At 35.1% G+C, this 10,589-nt stretch overlaps 1 long non-coding RNA gene across 2 annotated transcripts in view; it reads left to right on the top strand.

The window, feature by feature from the left end:
- The first annotated feature begins 232 nt into the window (after positions 1-232).
- Positions 233-10,589, top strand: part of LOC138350720 (uncharacterized) — a 10,783-nt gene continuing 426 nt past the window's right edge. The window contains exons 1-4 of one of the 2 annotated variants that reach the window (XR_011222246.1): positions 233-339; positions 5,506-5,612; positions 7,816-7,922; positions 9,891-10,050. This is a non-coding gene — a long non-coding RNA (uncharacterized lncRNA). Of the gene's footprint in view, positions 340-5,505; positions 5,613-7,815; positions 7,923-9,890; positions 10,437-10,589 lie in introns of those variants that run through there. The other variant, XR_011222245.1, reaches the window with a different exon arrangement.

The raw sequence follows: 10,589 nt of genomic DNA, 5'->3' as shown, positions 1-10,589 counted from the left end.
TTTGATATCCCCAGAGTCAAACTTAATCTATGTAAACACTCTATGTAAATAAAGGGACCTAGTCTATGGAACTCACTCCCTTATAATGATTTGAAAAGCTGTCCAACTTCTGCCATATTCAAAAATAAAACCAAAAAGTACCTGTAGTACTTTTTAAGTACGAGGGAGTAATGCGCAAAGCGTCCCTCACCTGTGACGTCACAGCGTCACCTGACGCCATATCAACACATCGGCCATTTTGTCGTCAGTTCAGTCATGGCGAGGACTAACCCTTCATGCAAACTGCACCTACTATCAAGAAGAAGAAGATTTTGTGTTCCACCGATAGTATTATCGTAAGTAAGCACTTATATTTTATATTTTATTAAATTAATTGATTCTATTTTTCTGTAATAAAGGTCCAAAGGGTTGTTAAGGAACGGGTGTAGCGATACCGACGCTCAGTGCGCTCAACTCACACCAAAGTATCACCTGTGTAGCTTCTGTAATTAGTGTTAATTAGTTATGCTATAAGATAATGAAGCGAGTATAAGATTAACTCGCTACAAGGGTACTGTGTTGGGAGGTGAGGGCTGTTACTGGTGTCTGTGGGGATGTGAGGACTTGTACCAACCACTATCACCACCAGTACCTTGTCTTGCATCCTGCTTAGTATTCCTATTGAGATATGAAGTATTATTGCATTCATATAATTATTCATTCATTGTCATTACTATTTTTATGGGCTATGTTCTGTTACCCTAATGCTTTTTACCCCTGGGCATGTCCATTTACTCTCCAGCCCTTCACAAGCCACTGCTGCACCCCCTCCATGCCCATACTTACTGTGCTTATTCTTACAGGACTGCACTGCATTATGTGGTGCTCACTGCCTGGACACCTTGATACATGCATTATAGGGTTCTGGTAGTTGTTCTACTCACCAAGCCCTTCCAAGGCCAGGCTTGACATGTGAGAGCTTGGTCCAACAGGCTGTTGCTTGGACAGGCCCCTCAGGCCCACATATCCACCACAGCCTTGTTTGTCCGGCACTTCAAAATCAAATGTTTATTTACGTAAGGTACATACATATTTTTAGGTAAGGTACTCTTTATTTGGGTAAATTTATCTTCGTAGTATTTAGCTTTGGCTCGTCTAATTATCTTGGATAGCAATAACGAGTAATTCTTTGAGAATTCTTTGGAGACAATTCCTAACCTATACTTCTCCCAACCTATACTTCTTCTCAAGGTCATCTTCACTTCTTGAAGATGTTCAGGTTTTCTCTTGAAGATGTCGACGGTTGTTCCAGCAATACTGTATTTCTTTTATTGCTGAAAACCTGTTTTCAGCCATAAAAAAATAATCCTGAATCCAGAAAAAAATCCCTTTTGTATCGTCTGGAAATTTTCAAATATTGCTGATCAAACCTGAGTCTAAATTATTTGTATATATTATGAATTACAGAGGTCCCAGGACAGGGTTTTTAGGCACTCCACTTACATTTTCCCACTCTGACTTAACCCCCATTTATACAAACTCAGTCTTATCTTTTAGCTAATAATTTATTGTACACACCATACTCAGCCTGTGTAGGGTAGTTTATTGTGCATGTGTAGTATATATATTTGTGTAGTATATTTGGTATATTTAATGCCTCTAACCTCTCCTCATAGTTCTTGTCCTTCAGTTCTGGGAGCCACTTAGTAGCATGTCTTTGCACCTTTTCCAGTTTGTTTATGTGCTTCTTAAGATATGGGCACCATACAACCGCTGCATATTCCAACTTTGGTCTAACAAAAGTCGTGAACAATTTCTTGAGTATTTCGCCATCCATGCATTTAAAAGCTCTGAATATTATCCTTTACCTGCAATTGGTTGTTGCTGTATTTATAGAATATGATTTGTTCTACTTTACATTTGTTTGTTCCTTTTTTTCAAAATTTCTTTCTGCCTTTCTCCTCACTGCCGTGTAGTTGTTTCTCTTTGTATTACTGGTATGTTTGGGGGTTTGGCCTCTTCGTATATTGATTCCATTTTTGTGTCTTTTGGTCTCTGTCCGTCTTGAAATTTCAGTTGAACAAATCCTGTTTCCTAGTTCTGCATCTTTGTTTTGGTATAAATGTTTTTGTTCCTTTATCATATATTTCACAAAATTGACATACTGTGCATTAATTCATCTCAATTACTTCCTTTCCTAACAGCAAGCCTTTCCAGTAAAATTCTTTGAATTCTTTTCTGACTTCTGGCCTAATGTTTGTTTTATCCTAGTGTGTATGATGCCTAGCGTGTGTCTGGTGCCTGTTGTGTTAAACCGAAGATAAATGCATAAGTATAGGTCAGTAATTTCTCCAGCTTTGAAAGGGGCTTTCATTATGCAGCAGTATTCCACTCTAGAGAGCACTAGCGTCTTGAAAACTATCATCATCGGTATAGCATCTCTAGTGTGAAAAGTTCTTGTTATCTATCCTGTCATTTTTCTTGCAGTTGTGACGGCTACTTTATTGTGTTCTTTAAATGTAAGGCCTTCTGACATCAGTACACCCAAATCCTTTACGTTGCTTTTCCGTTCAATGTTATGATTTGACTGAGTTTTGTAAGTGGTTTCCGTTTTTATATTTTTTATTTTTTCCGTAGCGCATGAGCTGAAACTTATGTTCGTTAATCACCATGTTATTTTCTGTAGCCCATAGAAAGACCTGATTTACATCTGATTGGAGGTTTGCCGTGTCCTCTATGTTGCCTACTCTCGTGAAGATTCTAGTGTCATCTGCAAAGGATGATCAAGTACTATAGGTTGTGTCCTTGTCTATGTCCGATATGAGGATGAGAAAAAGTATTGGAGCAAGCACAGTACGCTTGGGGACTGAGCTCTTTACGGTTGATGGTCCAGATTTTATTTTGTTGACTACTACACATTGGGTTCTATTAGTCAGGAAGTTGTATATCCATCTGCCTATTTTTCCGGTAATTCCTTTTGAACGCATTTTATGTGCAATAACACAATGGTCACATTTGTCAAAGGCTTTTTTTTGTCAAAGCGTTTTGTTTGTCTTCCATGGCATCTAGTGCCATGTCAGAGTGGTCCAGCAACTGTGATAGGCAAGAGCGCCCTGTTCTGAAACCATGTTGTCTGGGGTTATGGAGATGCTGTGATTCCATGTATTTTGTGATCTTACTTCTTAGCATTCTCTCAAAGATTTTTATGATGTGCGATGTTAGTGCTATCGGTCTGTAGTTTTTTGCCTCTGCCTTATTTCCTCCTTTATGGGGCGGTGCTATCTCTGCGGGTTTTAGTATGTCAGGGACAATGCCAGTATCTTGGCTTTGTCTCCAAAGAATGTGAAGGGCCTGCGATAACGTTTTTTACAGTTCTTGATGAATATAGAGTTCCAAGAGTCAGGGCCTGGTGCAGAGTGCATAGGCATACTGTCTATGGCTTCTTCAAAATCCAGTGGGGATAGGATCACATCTGATTTATGATTTGATGTTGGTATCATATCCATGAAAAATTCATTTGGGTTATCAATCAGATGGATGGAGAGCTACACTCGTGGTGTCCCATTTTCCCAGCACTCTTTGTCATATAATGCTTTGAAACTTTTGACGGATTTGGCCTCCACCACCTTCTCACCTAACATGTTCCAACCGTTTACCATTCTGTTTGCAAAAGTGAATTGTCTTACATTTCTTCGGCATCTTTGTTTAGTTCGTTTAAATCTATAACCTCTTGTTCTTGAAATTCCAGGTCTCGGGAAATCTTCCCTATCAAGTTTATCAATTCCTGTTACTGTTTTGTACGTAGTGATCATATCTCCTCTTTTCCTTCTGTCTTCTAGTTTGGAATATTTAATGCCTCTAATGTCTCCTCATAAATCCTGCCCTTCAGTTTTGGTATGAATGTTTGTGTGCCTTCATCGTATATTTTGCAAAATATGGAATACATCTCATTTACTTTACTTTAAGAATATGGTTCGATCAATTAAAAACCCTCTTGTTCAAATTGCAAAGAGACTGAAAGAGATGCAGCATGCTCAATGGATTATATATTAGTGATTATTATTAGGATTATATATTAGTGAATCATATTAGTGATTCAATTATTATGGTCATAAAACAATAAACAAATAGTTTTGGTGTTATTACACTCTATTCACAGGTTATATATAAGTATCTGCATGTTTTGTTCACCATTACAAACCACTAAGTTGGTTTGATTTTTGTTGAGATTGTTATTTATGATAAGATTCCTTACGTTATCTGAGAATGAAGCTATGTCGGTATTGGGAAATCTATAGATGGCACTTATAGTCAAGGAGGATTTAAGGGATTTACTGGAGAACTTGGCAAAGGTATATTCACAATAGTCGTCTCTATTACTAATGAGACTATTGCAGATGAAGGTATCTTTGTAAGATATTGCTATGCCACCTCCTTTTTTTATTAGGCCTGCAGTTGTGAATGGCTTTATTATCACCTTCATTGTATTATCACCTGACCTAATGTGGGTATAAAATCAACTAATATATATATATATATATATATATATATATATATATATATATATATATATATATATATATATATATATATATATATATATATATATATATATATATATATATATATATATTCAAAATTCGTCAGTGTACTACATTTTTGTTGTTGCTTTTAGGTGATGCTTTTAACCAGTGTACGTGGGTCTGATTGTGCAACCACAGTTCGAAGAATAATGAAGATATGAACAAACGGCCTGTGGTCACTATACAGTCTGGAAGGGCAAAAGAAGAAATTGGCATTTCTACAAAAACAAGAACTATATAATGTTATTTTAAGTAAGTAACCAAAAAATTAAATAATTTTTTTAAAGTTTAAAATTCACTTAAAAATGTAAATTTTAAGTTAAAAAATTTTAACCAAAAAACTTGATATTTTTCATATTTGGAACCATTCCATAATCCCAAGCATAAATGATTATATTTCTATCACTTGCTCTTAAGATTGTTTCATTTAATAGAGGTTGGGCATAATTGTTCTCTGCTGCTAATAGAACTGACTGACTTAGCTATAGGAAAATGTAAAATTAATTGGTTTATCCATTACAGTATTTTGCAGTTTATTTCATGATCCTGTGCTTAATACTTGCATAAATAGTAGATTACAAAATGCATTTTTATATCATTAGTATTGAATAATAATAATGCAAATAATTGACTTATAAATGATGTACAATTAATTGGTAGGTGATATTATATTATTAATATTTTTTCATTCTTGCAAAGCCTTAACAAAGTCATTAACATGTTAATATAAACTTGATCACCTTCCACTTATTTTCTCATGTGCTACCTACATGTACAAAACCTTATTCCTAAATGCATATTTTGTTCTGAAACTTGTCCTTTATATGTTGTGTATCACCATCTCTGGAGAGTTTTATCTGATTGATGTATAAATTACTTTTAATTTTACAGAATATTATTGTTATACTGAATTTATTATTATATAAATAACTTAATTTTACAGAATCATCTATCAACGCACATCCACAAGTTGAGGAGGAGGATGTGACCTTCCAGATGTCTGAAGTACTGAAACAGGCACCAAACAGGCCTGGTGGATCTAGGTACAAGGTAAAATAATTTAATTTTTTTTTTTTTTTTTTTTTACTAATTGTCCGATATATATATATATATATATATATATATATATATATATATATATATATATATATATATATATATATATATATATATATATATATATATATATATATATATATATATATATATATATATATGTGTCGTACCTAGTAGCCAGAACGCACATCTCAGCCTACTATGCAAGGCCCGATTTGCCTAATAAGCCAAGTTTTCTTGAATTAATGTTTTTTCGACTACCTAACCTAACATTTTCAGCTACCTAACCTAACCTATAAAGATAGGTTAGGTTCGGTCATATATCTCTATAGTTTAGTAGCTCTGTGCACGTCAGGTGCTGTTTAATATACAGACCTACTCCTCCATTTGACCTAGTTTCTCTATCACATCTATATCACTTTGTGCTTTAGCCCTGGTGGAGCTTGGTCCACCAGGCTGTTGTTTGGAGTGGCCCGCAGATCCACATACAGTCTGCATATGATATACAGTCTGTTGATCAATTAAACTACAGTAGTTAGTTTTTATCATCCGAATGCACCAATATGTGTTCATTCTTCCCAGATGAAGGAACTAGGTAATATTCATCATCTGAATGCACCATCTGATGCTTTAACACACTCATGATACACGAGAGGTTTAAAAAACTTTTAAAACTTTTAAAACTTTTTGACCTATGTATTTAAAAGCAATTCTAAAGTTAAAAAGTGTAGCATAGGCCCCTCGCAGAATGTTCTTAATATGATCCTCAGGTTATAGTTTTCTATCTAAAACCACCCCTAGATCTCTTTCTTGATCAGAATTCTTTATAGATCTCAGTGGCTCGATCATAGAAACTGCTCTAAATCCTTGTTGGCCTGGATTGTGGAGGTCATTGGTCTCTATAAAACTAGTAATCTGACTCCTGATCACTCTCAAATAATTTTATTATGTGGGATGTTAGTGCAACTGGTCTATAATTCTTTGCCAATGCTTGTGTTGTGTTGTGTTGTTTTGGTAGTGATGTGCAATGTGTTGTTTTGGTAGTGATTCGTCCAGTTCTGGTAGTAGTGCGGTTGTTGTGTAGTGTAGTACTTGTGTGCTTGTTAATGACTTGTATTCCAGTCTTGTGGGTATCTCCTTTCCCCTACGGGCCAACTGCTTTGTTCTTACCTAGCATTTTGCTTTGTTTGGGTATGAATGTTTGTGTGCCGTATATTTTGCAAAATTTGCCATATATCTCATTATTTACTCCTCTGCCTAGCAACAAGTCTGTCTAATTATACTCATTAACTGTTTTTCAAAGTTCCCCATAGTGTCCTTTATTGAAATCGAGTTCATGAACCGTTTCAATGTTCTTATTTTCTTCTAGATTATATCTTAAAGTATATTTAAATGTTATTGTTATTATTGTTATTAAATGTTATTGTGACATTGCATTGCAATTGAGCTATGTTGTTTACCATACCGTTCATTTCGTGAGTATAAGTATAGATGCCACACTTGTGACAGGTAAAACCATGCCTTTTTTGAAAAACAGCACCGTCTGTTGCACGTAAGAGCAACCCACACTATATTATGTTGCGATATTATTTCAATATTTCCGATTGTATTGATAATTTGAATTTTCATAGATTTCAATTTATTTTCATTTCGATTTAATAATTTTGTGTGACATTGCATTGAAATTGAGCTGTGTTGTTTACCATACTGTTCATTTCATGAGTATAGTTTATTTTTTTATTTTTTTCATTTCATTTTTTTAGCTGTTCTTATTTTTCAGTGATGGGAATATCAGATCATTTGATGTTCCCAATTTTCTGATGGAAGCATCAGACCATTATAGAATGCATCGGATGAGGTAGTTTGGAATGGTGGGGAGGACGAGAGGGGGGTATGGTGGGGAAGACGAGGGGACAGAGGAGAGGGTAATGGTGGGGAGGACGAGGGGACTGGGGAGTTGGGGATGGTGGGGACAGGGGAATGCTGGGGAGGACAAAGGGACAGGTGAATGGGAGATGGTGGGGGAGGAAGAAGGACAGGGGAGGGGAAAATGGTAAGGAGGACGATGGGACAGGGAAGTGGGAATAGTGGGGATGATGTGGGGACAGGGAAGTGGGAAGGACGAGAGGACTGTGGAATGGGGAATAGCAAAGTGAATTATAATTATATATATTAATTAATTCTTATAAATTTCCAGAAGCCTGTATCAACACCCACACTAATGCAACTGAAAGAGATGTTGAGACAAGTATTGCTGATATGTTGAAGAACGCCCCAAACAAACTCGGTGGAAACAGATACAAGGTAAAGTTTGCCAATTTGCTGTAGTCTAATTCAATTTCTTTTTAGTAATCTTCGAGAACATTTATGCTATGAATAAGATAAAATAATGTAACTGATTTTGATTTATTTACTATTTATTATTTATTTACCGTTATTAGTATAATAGATCTCGTAATAATTTTGCAAAAATAATGGCATTTACTATTTTAAAAAGCTCGGGTGCAGGGGGGGGGGTTATGTAAAAGCCTGGTTTGTGCCTCGGAGAGGCTATGGGATCCAGTAAGATCGTCCTTCCTTTCCTCCCTAGAATCTGGATGTAGCAGGTGCTCAATTGTCAAAAGTGAAAAATTGGTTTTGTCTTCCGAATGCACCATTTGTGTAAATTTGCTAATAATCTTTTAAAAATAGTAAATGCCATTATTTTTGCAAAATTATTACGAGATCTATTATACTAATAACGGTTTGATAAAATACAGTAGACTGCCTACTGGATAATAGTTCCAGTCCACCTGTAGACAGGGATCTCACATCAGCTTGTATATTATACAAGGATAAGATTTGATTTACTTTTGTATTTATATGCATATATGCATTTATATGCATTATTCTCTAGAATAATAGATCTCGTAATAATTTTGCAAAAATAGTGGCATTTACTATTTTAAAAAGCTCGGGTGCAGGGGGGGGGGGTTATGTAAAAGCCTGGTTTGTGCCTCGGAGAGGCTATGGGATCCAGTAAGATCGTCCTTCCTTTCCTCCCTAGAATCTGGATGTAGCAGGTGCTCAATTGTCAAAAGTGAAAAATTGGTTTTGTCTTCCGAATGCACCATTTGTGTAAATTTGCTAATAATCTTTTAAAAATAGTAAATGCCATTATTTTTGCAAAATTATTACGAGATCTATTATACTAATAACGGTTTGATAAAATACAGTAGACTGCCTACTGGATAATAGTTCCAGTCCACCTGTAGACAGGGATCTCACATCAGCTTGTATATTATACAAGGATAAGATTTGATTTACTTTTGTATTTATATGCATATATGCATTTATATGCATTATTCTCTAGAATAATAGATCTCGTAATAATTTTGCAAAAATAGTGGCATTTACTATTTTAAAAAGCTCGGGTGCAGGGGGGGGGGGGTTTGTGTAAAAGCCTGGTTTGTGCCTCGGAGAGGCTATGGGATCCAGTAAGATCGTCCTTCCTTTCCTCCCTAGAATCTGGATGTAGCAGGTGCTCAATTGTCAAAAGTGAAAAATTGGTTTTGTCTTCCGAATGCACCATTTCTGTAAATTTGCTAATAATCTTTTAAAAATAGTAAATGCCATTATTTTTGCAAAATTATTACGAGATCTATTATACTAATAACGGTTTGATAAAATACAGTAGACTGCCTACTGGTTTTACCTGTAATAAGGTTTGATACAGATGATTATGATTATGGTTTTGGCATAATGGAATACATGATGAAGGAATTATCAAAATTGACATTTTTATCAGGGGATATCCTGAATATTGTCAAAATGACGGAAACCCATATGTCAAAAACACATGGAGATATACCAATCCTGGAAGACATTCTTCCATCCCCACTTGAAACTGTTGAGCAGGTGGAAAGTCTGTCACATGAGCTAAAAGTTAACAGTGAATATAAAAAGAGTATGGTAAGTGTTGCTTAATTCTTTTAGCCTGAGTATGGTAAGTGTTGCTGAATTTTTTTAGCCTTGTACATATGTCTTTTGATTAGTTTTTTTGCAGATGAAGGAAGGTGGGGTGGCACATAATTGATTGTTCAGTGTTATGTTTAAGGTACAAATAAAACAAAAGCAAAAGTTACTCAAATTCGTTGATTTTTGTAATAGTTAAGAAGGAAAATATTTTAATGCTATTTATTTAATACAGTTGGAAATTAGAAAATCTAATGTTGAGATTGAAAGATATATATTATTCTCTATTACCTTACAGCTTATGCATTATTTTAACAGGTCCAGACGCTGTCTCAAATGGGCGGTGCAAGCTGTGGAGACACAGTGAGACGAATGATGAGGAGGATAGGGACCTATGGGGTCTGGTCTCAGTATTCACTCGTTGGGCGCAAGAGGAAACGTGTCTTCAAAACCTTGGATATTTGTAATGTAATAATAAGTACGTAAATTTGACATTTTTTTGGATTATATATATGTCTGCATGTATTATGTATTATACTTGCATGCTTGTTAATGACTTGTATTCTAGTCTTGTGGGTATCTCATTTCTCCTACGGGCCAAATGCTTTGTTCTTACCTAGCATTTTGCTTTGTTTGGGTATGAATGTTTGTGTACCTTCATTGTATATTTTGCAAAATTTGCCATATATCTCATTACTCCTCTGCCTAGCAACAAGTCTGTCTAATTATACTCAATAACTATTTTTCAAAGTTCTCCATAGTGTCCTTTATTGAAATAGAGTTCATGAACCGTTTCAATATCCTTATTTTCTTCTAGATTATATCTTAAAGTATATTTAAATGTTATTGTGACATTGCATTGCAATTGAGCTGCGTTGTTAACCATTCTGTTCATTTCATGAGTATATTTTATTTTCTATTTTTTCATATCATTTTTTTTATCTGTTTTTATTTTTCAGTGATGGGAATATCAGATCATTTGATGTTCCCATCAGAAAATTGGGAAAGTCAGATCTT

The sequence above is a fragment of the Procambarus clarkii genome, chromosome 47 (assembly GCF_040958095.1).
Source record: "Procambarus clarkii isolate CNS0578487 chromosome 47, FALCON_Pclarkii_2.0, whole genome shotgun sequence".
Classification (NCBI taxonomy): Eukaryota; Metazoa; Arthropoda; class Malacostraca; order Decapoda; family Cambaridae; genus Procambarus; species Procambarus clarkii.
Note: the sequence above shows the minus strand (reverse complement) of the source record. Positions and strands in the feature narration are given on the sequence as shown.